Source organism: Anabrus simplex, chromosome 10 (assembly GCF_040414725.1).
Source record: "Anabrus simplex isolate iqAnaSimp1 chromosome 10, ASM4041472v1, whole genome shotgun sequence".
NCBI classification, from domain to species: domain Eukaryota; kingdom Metazoa; phylum Arthropoda; class Insecta; order Orthoptera; family Tettigoniidae; genus Anabrus; species Anabrus simplex.
In genome coordinates this window covers 102,771,575-102,788,739 of record NC_090274.1, presented here as the reverse complement: position 1 = coordinate 102,788,739, position 17,165 = coordinate 102,771,575, and the positions used below count along the sequence as shown (strand labels likewise).

Here is a 17,165-nt window from a genome sequence, read left to right as displayed (position 1 = left end):
AATTCTATCTCAATGAATTTGTAAGTAACCTACATCCCAAATGACGCCATGCATTAGTTTCTACTCATGGACCAAAATGTAAGTCTACATCAAGATGATATTATTTTCCTTTTCTCCTGGAGCTCGATGACCACATCTTGGAAGTTTATTTAAAATTGCAGTCGCATGCTGTCCGAGAAATACCGAATTGATGGTTCTTCTGTTCTCACAAATTTTAAAATGTTGTAACATGTTTGATTTTCGGCCTACTGTCTGCTCCGTTTTAACCTACTATGAGTAGAAGAAAACCTTTTCGACGAGATGTTCTTGGCACTAAATAATGTTCCTGTTTCGGATTTAGTTAAAGAAGTTAGGAGTGAAATAATTTAATAATGTGAAGTCATCCATTAAAAGGATTGAGATCGCGAGATTATCTCCGTGGATCGGGATCTATTTCTTTCTTTAAATTTTATCTTTTCTGTCTTTCTTTTACACTTCAGTACTGCTTACTGTTGTTGTCGTCTCCATGGCAACCATCGTCCATGGGAACTACTGTTTTGGATTATTCATAAGGATTGATTATATTGCTGAATTAATTAGTTTTGTGAGGAGCGCACCATTAAGTTGGGAGCTGTTGGCTCTTAATTCTTCGCCTTAGTTGATTTATGAATTGAATGTGCGAGTTCTTCCTGGTGGTTTGAGCTGGGTTGCTCTTCATCCTGATTTCATTCTATGTGTGCTTCTTTTTGTTGTTGATTAGAGCTGCTTGCTCTGACAACTAATGATTGATTTCTAATTTTTGGTGGGCACGTTACCATTCTGGTACTATTTTGTTTTTCCATTTCGAAGCACGGTGAATTTTTGGGGTCGTTTCGTGACCTGTTTAATGTCTATCTATCTTTGTGAGCGCCTTCGGTTTTGGATATGCTTTCTGTGAATGTTAATTAATTTTCCTGTTGTGCCTATTGCGACCCGGTTCATGGGATGATCTCGCAGCCTCACCTTAGCAGTGTTTCACCTAATGTACAAAATGATTCCTTTAGAAAGGATGCAATTAATTATTTGTACGCAAGTAAATTTTTGAAAGATTAAGATTGAGCCTCCCAGGCACGCAGTAAAGTTTAGTCCATGGACATTTTCTGACAACCAATTATCTTGTAATTTAATCTCGATTTAAGTCAATTTATAAATTAAATTGAAAAGCGCCCCTTGACACTAGTTATACATTTCTACTCAATTCAGAATTATTTAATAAACCCATTTAAAATATTAATTCGTCATCTCATTTCAGAGTTTATTTAATTCATCAAATTATCATATTAATTCATTATTCAATTCAGCGTTTATCTAATTTAATCTAATTATCATATTAATAATCTAATTATCATACTAATTTGTTATCCCAATTCAGTATTTACTTTATTGATCAATTTACCACTTTAATTAGTTAAACTGTTTGTCCTTGTGAAGGTGCACCTGTAGTTTCAAGGGAGTTTTATTTTCCTATCATATGTAACTTTCTCTTATAGCAGAAATTAAATAATTTAGTTTTTTGAAAAACTCGCAAATTTTTCTTTCACGGTTTCTAATATTTCCTACCGTGCAAATCTTTTGGTTCAGTGTGAGTTGCCTCTGGTTTATGGCCTGTTACTGAACTATTTGGTGAGTATTCTCTGTTTTCCTTCTTAAGTAAGGAATATTTGCTATCTCTTGCCCTTTGTTTACTTGTACGAGTAAATGCCGGTACGACTGGTATGCCAGCTATGGATCGAATTGTATTTAATATTTTATTCCAATTTTCTCTATTTAGCGGTATACTGAATGCCCGAACTACCATACTGCTGTAGGTAGCACATTTTCGACTTTGGGATGGAATGAATATTTCTTGATGGTAGTAGCGGCCTGTGTCGGTTTCCTGTAAATATTGTATTCTATCGAAGTAGGAAGTCTGTTTAACGTGAGATCTAGAAAATGTATGCTTCCATTTTACTCAGATTCCAGAGTGAACTTTATCTATGGATCAATATTGTTTAAATTGTTTAGGGTGGAGCCTGCATAAGTAATTCTTTTGTGAAGGATTATGAGAGTGTCATCTACAAATCTGGCCCAAAATTTTATGTTCGCAAATTCACTATTGTTATTAATTGCCGTATGCTCTAAATAGTCAATGTATATTTCTGCTAATATCCCTGAGGCTGGCGACCCCATAGCCAACCATCCTGCAGATCCATGCAATTATTAAAAAGGAATAAATTACTCTTAACTACTAGTTTCAAAATTTCCATGAAATCTAGAATCTTGAATTTACTGAGGTTACTATTTTTATTTAAATTATTTTGGATAATAGGAAAAAGTTTCTTTGTACTGACACTCGGATACATATTTGTTGTATCGACAGAATGCAACGAGTGGAAAGGCTGCATTTCAAATCTCTCTTGCTTTTTAATTTACTCAATGGTATTTTTCACAGAATTATTCAACAGAAAAGGATAATTCTTTATTAGAAATTTCTGGATAAATTGTGTTAATTTATACAATGGACTTGGCCTATAATTGATGATGGGGCGTATGGGGACGCCAGCCTTATGGATCTTAGGTAAAGCTTTCGCTACTGGCAGTCCGGGGTTCATACTTATTAGTTTTATCTTCTCTTGTTCTGTAAATAAAAACGAGGTATTTTGGGAATGATTTTAGGAGACGTTGTATCAGTTGGGTCGGATCTTTTTAGTCACAAATATTATAATAATATTTATAGATCCACCTCTTCAGTATAATGCAATACAATCCACTATTTACATCTACATAATACATAAAGGTCTTAGGCACATGTTTCACCGTTTTTACGGGCATCATCAGCCTATATCAATCTTAAAAATTAATGGGTACAGGATCTTTCTAATCTTATAAACTATAGAGTAAAATGTTGGACAATGATCTCATAAAATGCTGTACTATAACATCTAAAATAGGGATATTGCACGGAAAGTACGTTAAAATACTGTCAATTAACAGTTTTTGAAGATTATAACGTGGTTAATCATGAATATTTGAGCGTTTAAAACCAAAATGGATCCTCTTTTTATACACCATTAGGACTGTGATGGCCTTGAGTGTATAAGCACTATCATCCAAGGGGGATGGTTACTCCATTCCCATAGCATGAGTTCAATATAGTAAAATCAATGTCAGTTATTTAAAATAGAAGTGAGCACATATCAAATGTGTTAAAATATGTACAGTTGATTTATCAGAAAGTCGTAGAAAAGAAGATGGGACTTCTTGTGGAGGCGTTGCTAAAGCTAAAATGTTGTGTCAAAGCTAGCTTATGTCAGTATTTAGTTATGTTAGTACGGTAATCATTTAGATCCAAAAGACGGTCAAGTAGGTGTTATTAACCCTGTTGAAACATTTGTTCGAAGAAATGATCGAGTTTTACCTGAAACAAAATGTTAAAGAGAGTTAGTTAAATAGTATTGTGCATGAGACTAAGGCGGTATTTACTCGCACAGTGCGTGTTAAGTACGTCGGGCTGTTCCAGCAACCTTTCTACTGCTAGTATTATACCCGTGTGGCTGAGGCGGTGAAGGACACGGCGGGGGGGGGAGGGGAACGGATCCTTGCGTGCAGGTGTTGTTGTTTGAGGGCTGTTAGGAGCAGAATGGGCGGACCTAACATTTGGCGAGGTGGTGGGAACTTTAGAACAAAAAGTTCTAAAAGTCTGCAGGATTGTATTGTTTCGACTTCACAATACCTAATAACTTTAATGTTAGCTCATATAAAGGATATTTTGCCTCTGTGGCATCATTAAGATTATGGTCTTTGTTATAGGCTTGGTCTAAAAAGATGTAAAGACTTTCTAATTCATTCATAAGTTTTCCTTTGCCTATACATGTTAGAATAGTGAGATCCTTATCAATTGATGTAAACTGGTGTCCTGTTTCACACATATGTGAGCTCATCGCTGGATATTTGTTATGTTTGAAGGCATTGTAATGCTCCGTATATCTTGTATAGAAGCTGCGCCCAGTTTGACAAACGTAACTAAATCCACACTGAGCGCAAGTTAGTCTGTAAATACCAGATCTCGAAAAACGGCTGTTTTTATAATTGACTTTATTATAAGTAAAAAATATACTTTGATTTGTATTTACTGTTCTGAAGGCAATATTAATGTCGTATTTCTTGAGTGTGTTTGCGATCTGGTGGACGGCTGGGTTGTTCTACGTAAACATGGCATAACTAGTTTTTTAGGTTTATCCGGAATGAGATTCGTGGATAGCTTTTATTTAACTTTATCAATTAACCGGTTAATCATTTCAACTTTGAACCTATTAAGTTTAGCCAAGTTCCTTATATAGTTTAATACAATTTTTAAGCTGTGAGGGGAGAGTGGGATTTTCAAAGCTCTGTGTATTAAATTATAGAATGACGCCTGTTTATGAGTATTGGGATGTAAAAAGGAATTATTTATGGTTATAGGAAATTGTGTGGCCTTCCCGTATATTTGAAAATCAAAAGTATTATTGACGCGTGTGATCGTTATATCTAGAATATTTATGGACTGTTTAACTTCGTCTTCTTTGGTGAATTTTACATTAGGGTCAATTTTATTTAATTTCTCTAAAACTTTGTCACTGTTAGTAACATTTTTGTCAATAACCACAAAGGTGTCATCCATGAATCTTAGCCATAAACATATAGCTTTTATATGCGCTTTAAGGGGAGTTATGACTGAATTTGAAAACTTCTACAATTTACATGCTATTGGAACCAAATTTTATGTACACATGTATTGTAATACAGTTAGACCCTGTGCTAAATTTTAGCTGTGTATGTACCTTGGTTCTGAAGTTATTATTTTTTTTGTCATTTAAAATGCACTCATGCGGAAAAGTCCCTTGCGATGAAGTTTTTGTCTGATGAAGCTAAAAATTTGCTGAAATGTAGCTCTTGCATACAGAAACAAAAGTTATAAACGGTTTTGTTATCAGAGTTATAGTTTTCCTTCCAGAAATTCTGAAATCTTCATTAAATTTTTTATTTAAAAATTCACAGCATGACCCAAATTCTACATCAGGAAATCAATAGAAAAAACCAGTCCATGTCAAAACCTATGATAACTTCCCATCCTAGCACATATAAGAGTAGACTCACCAAGTTTCATTCATTTCAGGTCACAATTGTGTCGCAAGGAGCATTTTTAAGACACAAATACATGAGAAAAAACAAATGTGAGAAAAATGCATAAGAAAATCAACTCACTTTAGAACTGTCCTGCAGCATACGTTGCACCTTCAGACCTCCTAAATCTTTCTTCTGTTGATATTTTTACCAGTTTGTGATGTTTTCTCTCCTTTTTGTGTTGTTCACTGGTCCTCTTCCTGCTCCGAGCTACACGACGGTTGTCTTGTGATTTACACAATGACTGGGTGGTTGAAGAAAGAAGTGAATTCCTGATGGCATGAAGTGTCTCAGCTGTCTTGTAGTGTCCCATGTTGAACTCTGAGACTGCCCTGAGTATACCTAGTTCAAGTTTTGACTTGTAAATAAATACTTCCTTCGGACACTTAGACCAAACCATGCTGTGAAGTGACTCGTTGGCATTCTGGGTCTTACCAGCACAACAACGTCGCAACATTTCATCTGAAGCCAGTCGCTGATATACTGGTGCAATCTTGATCACAACAGATGGCCTAAGCTTGCAAGTCATTCGACTATGACTGTCAACTGGTTTCCCCTCTGCCTGCTGTCTATTAAAGAAGCACCAAGAATCGACACCTTTGGGGCAAGTTATATGCTGAGGGTTGAGATCTGTTGACATGCAATATCTAAGGGTAGAATAAATTGCCCTCTTCATTTTAGCCACATCTGGGATGTTGTTGACTGTGGCATGTCTGAAATAATGCCCAAGCTTGGTCATGGTGGTTTCCGTCAAGCTGCCCTCCTTCCGCCCACCTAGTGTTTCACCCTTTGCCTTCCAATCTCTAACAGTATTGCGAAGAGCAGTGCCAAGGCGTTTTGATACATGATTAATGCACTCTTCCTTTACTATGGTGATACCTGGTCCATATACTTGAATCTGATTTAAATGAACATGAGTCTTAGCATCCCCATCTGACAACATGGTAGTGTAGCGGAACCCCTTGCCAAGTGACCTCCTCCACAGAATCTCTCCAATATCTTTTTCCATAGCATTGGAGGATCCACAATAATTCTTTTCACACTCACTAGAATTGTTATGACCTTCATACCATATATCAAATTCTGAACTATGTTTCCCCAAGTCCCTTTCAGCTACCACACACTTCTGACAGTACTTTGACAGCACATGGTAATCTAGCACAATACCAGTCTGAATGTCAATAGCAAACCCTACTCCATAGTTGGATGTGTGACCACGTTTATGCCAGCTTGCATCATATGATACACAAATATCTCATATTTCATTGTCATTAGCTCCATGAGAACTGCGTACAACTTGTGCAGCCATATCTAGTACTTCTTTCTTCATTAATTTTCCCTCATCAATTAAAAGTTTCAGGTGGGCTGAAAAAGGCCTAGGTCCTAAAGTGTTCATGCCCATACCAACTGAGAACTTTTCCAACCCTCGTTGACCCTTACCTAGAGTGCTAAATGTCTCAACCATAGCATTGTTGACATGGAAAGCAGGCCTCTGTGAATTATTATTTTTCACTCTTGGAGAACTATATACATTTGCAGAAACATAATCACAATTTCTGCATTTAACAATAATTTTAGAGGAAAAACCATGGCTTTCTCTAAATTGAATGAAAATTGACTTGGTTCGACACTCACCACATAGTAGTTCTTTCACAAGTTCACTCCACACATCACTATGTACTAAGGTGTAATTTACAGGCGCAACATTAGAACATTTAGAGGTAGGGTAAGAATCAGAAAATGAGTCGATTTTTCTTTCTGAAACAGTAATAACTGGAGGTGGTAAGGTACTAGAAACAGGAACCTCCTCACTAGGCCTAAATGGAGCTGTACATGGCTTTACCTCCTGACATTTCCTTGCTGAATATCTCAATTTTGCAGCCAGACTTCTCCTAGAAGGGCGTTTCTTTTTTGACCTATAAGAAGTTCTGGGCCCTTTATCCATCATAACACAGGATGTTTGCCTAACCTAACAAAGTATATAACTACCAATACACTCGAAACAAAGCACTATCTCGTTATATACACTTAATTTAAAATATTCACACTATATATAGCCTACACAGTAAAATGAACTCAGGTACTGCTTTTCACTGGATAAATCATTTTATCACTCAGGAATAAGATTTCTCGAGCAAAATGTATACAAATTAAAACAAGAACATGCGTCCACAACGCGATGTAAATAAATACTAACTAAAAAATGTAAACAAAGATAGAAGAGAAAATATGCAACCTTGAAAATACACTTGTGTGGCTCAAATAAATCTACTCTTGTTTTGCAACACATTTTTAGTTCCTTTGCTGGACTAGTAAATTATTTCTCTTATTTTAGTATTTATTTTGACTACGTAGTAAACAAATGAAAGGAGACTGCGTAGCTGAGTGTCTGTCGTCCTCAGAGGGAAATGTTTCGCGCAATATTCAAAATTCCGAACAAACAACTCAACAACAACGAAGACTGTGGCGTCTCAGTAGAAAGAGGGCGTGGACTGGACATTAAATCCCACGCGCTCTCCCTTTAAATAGCCGCTGGGAGGTTTAAAAATGGCGCTGGAAGGAAATTTATAACATTTTCTGATAGAGAAAAGATGGAGCTAATTTTTAAGCACAAAACTCAAAAAGTGATTTTTCGACATAAATTCCACAAATTTCAGTCATAACCCCCTGCGCTTTAATGTCCGTATGCTACGTTGAATCCATGAAATGTCTGCCAAGATGCCGGACAAAAGGTCACCCATGGCTAAGCCAGTCTGTTGATAACTCTTTCCGTTAAAGGAGAAAAGTTGTTATTCAATACAGAATTCAATATCTTCATAAATTCATAAATTTCCACCTTACTCAGGCTGCTACATTTTGAAATATTGTCAGAGATAATTTCGACAATTTCTTTAGTAGGTATATTTGGATACATGTTTATGACATCATAGGAACACATTATGTGGTCAGGTTGTAAGTCAAATCTACTTAAAATATCGCAAAATTTTATTGAATTCTTTAAAGGATGTTTATTATTAAACTAATAATGATGTTTTAGAAAACCGTGATATATTTGGAAACTTTATAGGTAGGGCTATTACAGAAATTAATAATCAGACGTACGGGAATGTTGTTCTTATGGATTTTAGGTAGGGCTCTGGCTACTGAAATGCTGGGGTTCATGTTGATAAGTCTCTGTTGTTCCTGTTCATTAAGAAGGAATGTGGTGTTCTTCATTATAGATTTTAAATTGCGTTGTATTCTTACAATAGGATCTTTGCTAGCGATTGTACAGATCCTATCCTTAAAAAATTAGTTTTATTTAGGTAACTGTCCTTATCCAATAATACAATAGACCCTCCTTCATCAGCTTTTGTGACTAAGATGTAACTATCTTCTTTTTTAGTTCTCAAAATACGTATTACTGTTTTTTATTAGAATCACATTTAGCGTTAAGTCCTTTAGCTAGGGTTCGTAATTTCCTATTATGTCAAATCTGGTGTCAGTTTGAACTTCAAAGGGGAGTTTAGAAATGTTAGCCTCTACCTCAGCTACGACGGTAATTATATCCAAGTTCGTTTTTATTCACTAGGCCAGTTATACTTCGGACCCTTATTTAGGAGTTCCATTTCTATTTCAGAAAACTGCACACTGGTTAAATTAACAATTGCAGGTGTGTTGACACGTGGAATACTTGCTTTTGTTTATCTGCATTCTGTACAATGAACTGTGTTTGGGATTTTTTAAATGCGTTAATTTCTTATCTAATGCAGTCTGTCTCTTGTCCAGTAAAACCATCATTTTGTAGTCTACGTGCAGTTGGAAAGAGTTCCATTCTAATGGGAGCAATGCCTGGGTCACTGTTAAATGAATTTTATATAGTTTTAAGTTCAATTGCGATTTCTTCTCGTATAGTGACATAACTTCATTCCTTAACCATATTTCACTTTGTTGTTTTGGATTTCGTTCATACATGGAATGGTTAAGTTTCTTCTTTGTGTAGGTTTCAAAAATTTTGGGATCAATTTTAGTTTTAAACATTGCTTCAAAAATGTTATATCTTTAGACAACTTGCATATTTTAATTTTGAGATTGATAAAACCTATTTAATTTGAGTTACATGTAACTATTCTCATTTTGATTCTGTATTGAAGATGACGTATATCACAAATATTATTATAACATTTATAGATCCACCTGTTCAATACAATGCACTAAAATCCATTATTTTATGTGGTTAAAATATATAATACACAATTCACAGGTATATGTTTCACCCTTTTTTTATGGGCATCATCAGCCTATAACAATCTTAAAAATTAATGGATACGGGATCTTTCTAATTTCATAAACTATAGAATAAAATGTTGGACAACGATCTCATAAAATGTTGTACTGTAACATGTAAAATTGGGATATTGCACAGAATGTATGTTAAAAAAATACTGTGAATTAACAGTTTTTGAAGATTATAACTTGGTTAATCATGAATATTTGAACGTTTAAAACCGAAATGGATTCTCTTCTTATACATCATGAGGACTGTGACGGCCTTGAGTGTAAAAGCACTATCATCCAAGGGGGATGTTTACTCCATTCCCATAGCATGAGTTCAAGATAATAAAATCAATGTCAGTTATTTAAAACAGAAATGTGCACGTATCAAATGTATTAAAATATATATGGTTGATTTATCAGAAAGTCGTAGAAAAGAAGATGGGACTTCTTGTGGAGGCGTTGCTAATGCTAAAATGTTGTGTCAAAGCTAGCTGTTGTCAGTGTTTATTTATGTTAGTACGGTAATCATTTGGCTTCAAAAGATGGTCAAGTGGGTGTTATTAACCCTGCTGAAACATTTGTTCGAAGAAATGATCGAGTTTTACCTGATAAAAAATGTTAAAGAGAGTTAGTTAAATAGTATTGTGCATGAGACTTCCCGTAAGTCAACAATGCCTAAGGTAGTACTTACTCGTACAGTGCGTGTTAAGTACATCAGGCTGTTCCAGCAACGCTAGCTAGAAGTAGAATGGTCAGTCAATCCAGTGGATCTCTAAATATTATAATAATATTTTTTATATATGTCATCTTTAATATGGAACCAAAATGAGAATAGTTACTTGTAATCTTTTTTAGTCACTGTAAAAGAGCTTTTCTTGAAAAATTCCTCATTTTTTGGTGTAATCTGTTTTTTCTATTATTACTGTCGTGTTCCCTTTATCTGCCCTAGTGATAATGAGGTTCTTTTCTCTAATTTCCTTTTGCTATTTGCTTTACGTCGCACCGACAGATAGGTCTTATGGCGACGATGGGATGGAAAATGCCTAGGAAGTGGCAGGATGCGGCCGTGGACTTAATTAAGGTACAGCCCCGGCAATTGCCTGGTGTGAAAATGGGAAACCACGGAAAACCATCTTCAGGGCTGCCGACAGTGGGGCTCGAACCCACGATCTCCTGATTACTGGATACTGGCCGCACTTAAGCGACTGCAGCTATCGAGCTCGGTAAATTTCCTTTTCTTTTTTTGAGGTTTATTACCTGTTTCCGTTCTACAAAATATTCTTGGTTTTCATTGTTACTTATAGATAATGCTTTTCTTTTTGATACATGGATTTTGTTCAGTTTTCTCCTATTATCGAATCTGACCTCATCTTGTATTTCCGGGGGCATTTCATTAACAGCTACTTCCGACTCAACAATCATTATGGTAGTGGCATTGATTATATTCATGTTCGACGAATTGTGTTTCGGATCTTTTTCTAGTATCTTGTTTTCCTGCTCTGTTAGTTCTGTTTTTGACAAATTTATAATGGGAGGGTGAAATTTCTCAATCAAGTTGTTTAAATTGTTATGATTTTCTATTTTGCTTTTTGTACCCATTTTTTGTCGCATTAGCCTTAAGTGTGTTGAGATTTCTGTCTAGCACGAGCTGTTTTTGGGCTAATATTTCCTGCTCTCTTCTTGAAAATTTCTCCTTTCCTCTCAAGAAGAGAGCAGAAAATATTTTAAGTTCAACATTGTGACTAACTTAATAGGTGTTATTTATTTAATTATGAATCAAAAATTATTCTTTTTCAAGTGTTTTATTAAATGACAAAGCAAACACAAAGAAACATTTTATTCTTTTTCAGATTTAAATAAGGATTTGAGTTCCAAGAGCAGAGCAGATTTAAAATTTCAGCATATAATAATTTAATAGATTTTATTCAATTATGATTTGAAAATTTCTATTTTAAAGTCTGTAATAAATAACATAGTAAGTAAGTAAGTAAGTAAAGTTAAAACACAAAGAAATTTTTAACAATTTCAAAGAATTATATATAATTGTCCTGATGATACGTATATTTGTAATAATACCAATATAAATGGTCCGTTATAGGACATTATAAATTTTCCAGCTAACTCATTCCTGGTTGCCAGCGTTTCGCCCTCGTGTGCTAGGCTGGGCTCATCAGTTGGTACCCAGCACACCTACCAAGACGCTGGCTAGTGCATACCGTGGAGGCCACTGCGTAAGCTAATTGTAGCCACCGGCAGTGCCAATGCACTATGAGACACTTTGTCCCATTATCAAAAATTGATGCCTGCTTGGCCATCAGATGATATAGATGTTGATTCCCATAGGGAATCTGAAATATTTGTTCCGAATGAGTAAATTTATAATACCAATATAAATGGTCCGTTATTGGACATTATAAATTTTCCAGCTAACTCATTCCTGGTTGCCAGCGTTTCGCCCTCGTGTGCTAGGCTGGGCTCATCAGTTGGTATCTAGCACACCTACCAAGACGCTGGCTAGTGCATACCGTGGAGGCCACTGCGTAAGCTAATTGTAGCCACCGGCAGTGCCAATGCACTATGAGACACTTTGTCCCATTATCAAAAATTGATGCCTGCTTGGCCATCAGATGATATAGATGTTGATTCCCATAGGGAATCTGAAATATTTGTTCCGAATGAGTAAATTTATAATACCAATATAAATGGTCCGTTATTGGACATTATAAATTTTCCAGCTAACTCATTCCTGGTTGCCAGCGTTTCGCCCTCGTGTGCTAGGCTGGGCTCATCAGTTGGTACCTAGCACACCTACCAAGACGCTGGCTAGTGCATACCGTGGAGGCCACTGCGTAAGCTAATTGTAGCCACCGGCAGTGCCAATGCACTATGAGACACTTTGTCCCATTATCAAAAATTGATGCCTGCTTGGCCATCAGATGATATAGATGTTGATTCCCATAGGGAATCTGAAATATTTGTTCCGAATGAGTAAATTTATAATACCAATATAAATGGTCCGTTATTGGACATTATAAATTTTCCAGCTAACTCATTCCTGGTTGCCAGCGTTTCGCCCTCGTGTGCTAGGCTGGGCTCATCAGCTGGTACCTAGCACACCTACCAGTAATAATGCACAAAGTCCAAATGTTATTGAATTTTTGGCACCGCTGAAGAAGAGAGTAGTTAGCTCAAGAAACATGTACGGTAATTAAGTTAAATAAAATATGTAAAGAACTGACAAGGCGGGAACGTGTTTTATAAGTCAATATGGACAGGATTAATCAACATGGTGGAAATAATCCATGCTAATAATATTCTCGCCATATAATGGAAAGAGACGATGTGCATTTACTTTCACCTGTTGATAAGGACTTGGACTTTGATGTGAAAATTCAAAGAAAATGAGGTTGAGGAGAGGAAGTAGTGAAAAACCCAAAGGGTACTGGAAGATAACAACCAGTAAATGAATACAGTATATCGTCAAGACCAAGCCCTTGCATATTTCCCTGTAACGCGATGGACTATGCTGTATCTATTGTATATGGCTATCTTCAATTCATACATTGTGTTCATGAAGGTTACTGGCAGGTGGCTGCATTATACAGAATTTCTCAGAGCATTTGCCAAGCAATTGTTGCTCTCCTGCCTAGGACAACAAAAGGAAGAACGTCCAATCAACACAGCCACCTAAGACTTCAGGCAAATGTATGGGGCATTTTCCAGTGCCTGTTCCTCCAACAGAAAGGAAGAAACTTCCTTCTAGGTCCTGCAATGTTTGCAAGGGTCATAAAATAAGGTGCGAAGAGAGGTGGCTATGTGAAAAATGTGGTATTACTCCATCTGGAGAGCTGCTTCAAAAATGATCACACAATGATTCACTACTGAAGACTGAGAAACAGTTAATGAACAGTTAGGCATTGACCTGTGAAGTATATAGCTTTGAAAAAATGCCAGTTTTTGACCAAGCGTCAATATACAAAATTAAAACACAATTTTCTAAACTAAATAGTTTTCTGTCCCTGCAAGTTAGACTAGTAGTCAGGTTCCAATGGCTTATTTAAAGTATAGTTTCAGAACTTTGCTGCTTTAAAAGTGGGAAACCACAGAAAACCATCTTTGGAAGAATGGCTGAAAGAGAAGTGCAAGGATGTTCAAGGCTTTATGGTCTGAGGAAAGGTAGAAAATGCATGCAGACAAATCAATGAAGCCTTTGGAGAAAGGAAAACTAGGTAAGAAAGAGTAGTGATGGCTGACACAACAGTGCTGATGGATTGGATATGGAGGAACACAGTCAACAGCTTGCTGATAATCCTATGAAACTACAGTCAAACAATCGTGCTCATTTCATATGTGCATCTTTCCCACTTTATCCAAGCAATTGCCCCTCAATAAGAGCTCAGATGGAAAAAATAAAAAACAAAAAGCACAAATATGACAGGAACATATCCAACACCACTATCAAGGTAAAGAAGTAGATGATAGCGTTCTGGAAAAATAACAGGCTACTGATGCTGATGAAATGGGAGTCCCAATTTTGAAGTCAGAATTTGAGAAGTTTTGAAAGAACTAAGTATATACAAGGCACCAGGAATTGATGACATACCCTCAGAATTACTGACTGCCATAGGAGAAACCAGCACGGTGAGGTTATTCGCTTTATTGTGAAAGATACATGGAAAAGGAGAATTGCCATATGATTTTTGGCAAAATGATGTTATATCTATTCTTGTGAAAGCCGCTGCTGACAAGTGTGAAAACTATCGTACCATTAGTTAGTATGGAAAGACAATTGAGTTGGAGGACATCAATTTGGCTACAGAAGAAATGTAGGAACACATGAAGCAATCCTGACTTTATGTCTGATCTTAGAGGATTGAATTAAGAGGGACCGGCACACATACATATTATCCGTAGAAAAACAAAAGGCATTCATTGTCAGATACCGAGAAAGAAGAAGAATTTACAATATGCAAAACATCAGTCTGCTGTGATAAGAATTGAGGACATTGAGAAAGCAGCAGTATTCCTTAACAGAGTCAGGCAGGACTGGAGGTTCCCCCTCCTTCACAACATTTATATAGAAGAAAGAAGCAGTAAAGAAAATGAAAGAGGAATTTGGAAAAGGTACCGCAATCACAGGAGAGGAAATCAAAGCTCTCAAGTTTGCTCATGATATTGTTTTTTATCTCAGTTTGCAGATCTGGAGAAATTGTTGAATGGTACAGGCAGAGTCTGGGGGAAAGAGTACAAGACCAAAATAAATAGAACCCCCCAAAAAAGTAATGGAGTGCAGTAGAAAAAAAGTCAGCTGACGGAGGAAAAATGAAATTAGGATATGAACTTCTAAAGGTAGCAGATGAATATTGTTACTTGGGTAATAAATAAACTAACGACAGCAAAAGTAATGAGGACGTAAAATGCAGATTACAGTCTAGCACAAGCAAGGAGGGCCATTCTTCAGAAAACAAATTTGCACCTTTCAAACAGTGATAAACAGATTACTGAGATGTTTTTGAACACATTTGTCTGGAGCATGGTGTTGTGTGGAAGAAATACATGGACTATAACTAGCTCAGGAAAAAAGAAATAGTAGAAGCTCCTTAAATAGTGTTAAAAATGAATGCTGTAGGTGAGCTGTGTAGATCGAATCACAAACGAAAGGTACAGAATTAAATTGGTGAGAGATCAGTATCAGTAAATTTGACAAGAAGAGATAGAATGATAGGACATATCTTAAGACACCCAGGACTTGTTCAGTAGGTTCTTGAGAGAATTGTAGTCAGTAAGAACAGTAGGGGTAGAACAAGATATGAATATGACAAACAGATCAGAGGAGATGTAGGATGTAGTAGTTATCTAGAGATGAAAGACACCACAGGATAGGGGCACATGAAGTGCTGCATCACATCAGACTTGGACTGATGACTCTCAAACAATAACATGTGAGAAATTGTGTCCTGGTTAACAGAGACTGCTATTTGTTTCCAAGAGGACATGCTGAGAACAAGGTTACATTCATTAGTCAAGATGAACCATCCAGTCCAGTGCACTTATAAAATAGACTGTATTTAAGCCAAACATGGTCATACTGTATTACACCTTTCTTCATATCACCCAGTATTGAATCCCATTAAGTTGATCTGGTCAAGTGTCAAGAATGGCATTTCTGAACAAAATGTGATGTACAGAATGGACGCATTTCTATAATTTATGGTGAACAAATTGCTTGTATTACAAATGAGGACTGGAAGTAAAATTTGCGAGCACGTAAATTAATTTGAACATCAGTAATTTCAACTGAAGGTTTATTTGATTATAGTGACAGTGATGGAAGCAATACTGAAACCGCAAGAGAAAGTGGTAATAAAACAACACTGCCAGCGAAAGTGAAATAGGCATGAATAGAGAATATGACGAAACAGTGGGAGGGGCATTTTCTAAGAGATTTAGTATGCCTAGATATAGTGACAGTGAATGATCCATAGTTTTCTATCAAGTGATTAACATACTAAATTATGTGTAATGTGCAGTTGTATGTGTAATTATTGGAAGGATTTGTGAAAGGCTTCTTAACAGGAATACTATAATTTATGATGAGATTGTACATTTCATAAGGCATGCATTGTACAATATCCTTCACTTATACTCTCCTGTGTATGCTTGAACCTAGTCCTTGTCACCTTCCACAACAACACACTTCCCGTCCTGCACTTAAATGAATGTTCTCCACAATTTGCAAAAGCTGTACCCAAAGATTGTGACTCAGTCCTCAACACAACAAAAGTATAAGAAAGAAACCTACACCATTAGGAATCCTCCTGATGTACAACATACAGGCAGACAGGGTAAAAAGTATGGTATATCTAGGGAGTAACATAGGACCATTGTGCTGTAATTAAATGCTGAAGAAACCAGAGACTATCTTCATTAGCAAGTGGCAACACCTATCCTGAAACGATCACAGAATCAAGCTCAAAAAGACAATAACAAAATGCTGTATCCTCTCTTCCCTACTAAATACCATAGAGCCCTATATAATTTATTATCCACAGAAAAGAGAATCCAAACATTCAAGATGTGGATATATAATGGCAAATTGTGTAATTCCTGTGGGTTATTTTCATGTCGCACCAATGGAGATAGGTCTTATGCCAACAAAAGGATAGGAAAGGGCTAGGAGTAGAAAGGAAGCAGTGGTGGCCTGAATTAAGGTACAGCACCAACATATTAATGACATGACAATGGGAAATGATAAAAACTATCTTCAGGGTTGCCGCCAGTTGGGTACCCCACACAAAGAGCTGTCAACCTCAGCTTATCAAGACAATTTAACTCAAGAGGCTGAAATACACGTATCACATTATGAGGACTGTTACAAGTTATATTTTGAGGAAAAAATTTAGGCAGAAGAGGACTTAGAATAAGATGGACATCTCGGATCAATATTTTGAATGGGTTGGAGCTCTTTGGCACATGACAAAAGGAAGATAGCCATGCTTGTACCCAAATTCCAGTTAGGATAAGGTACCAGTAACAGTGAAGAACCCAGCCATCAGATGCTATGCATTGGAGGGACTTTGAACAACAATGGCTGCTATATATTAACTAGCATAAAATTTCGAGCTACCTGCAGAAATTACGAAAATCGTTTCAAATATTGGAAATTTCACTATACATCTTTCCAAGGATCTTCAAAATGTCTGCTTAAAAATGAGGAGTTGCCCAATTAAGTCTATTTAGCAGTTTGT

General features: G+C 36.4%; 1 protein-coding gene across 1 annotated transcript in view; it reads right to left on the bottom strand.

Moving 5' to 3' along the window:
* Positions 1-17,165, bottom strand: part of LOC137502353 (uncharacterized) — a 66,843-nt gene that overhangs the window by 34,145 nt on the left and 15,533 nt on the right. The window lies entirely within an intron of this gene.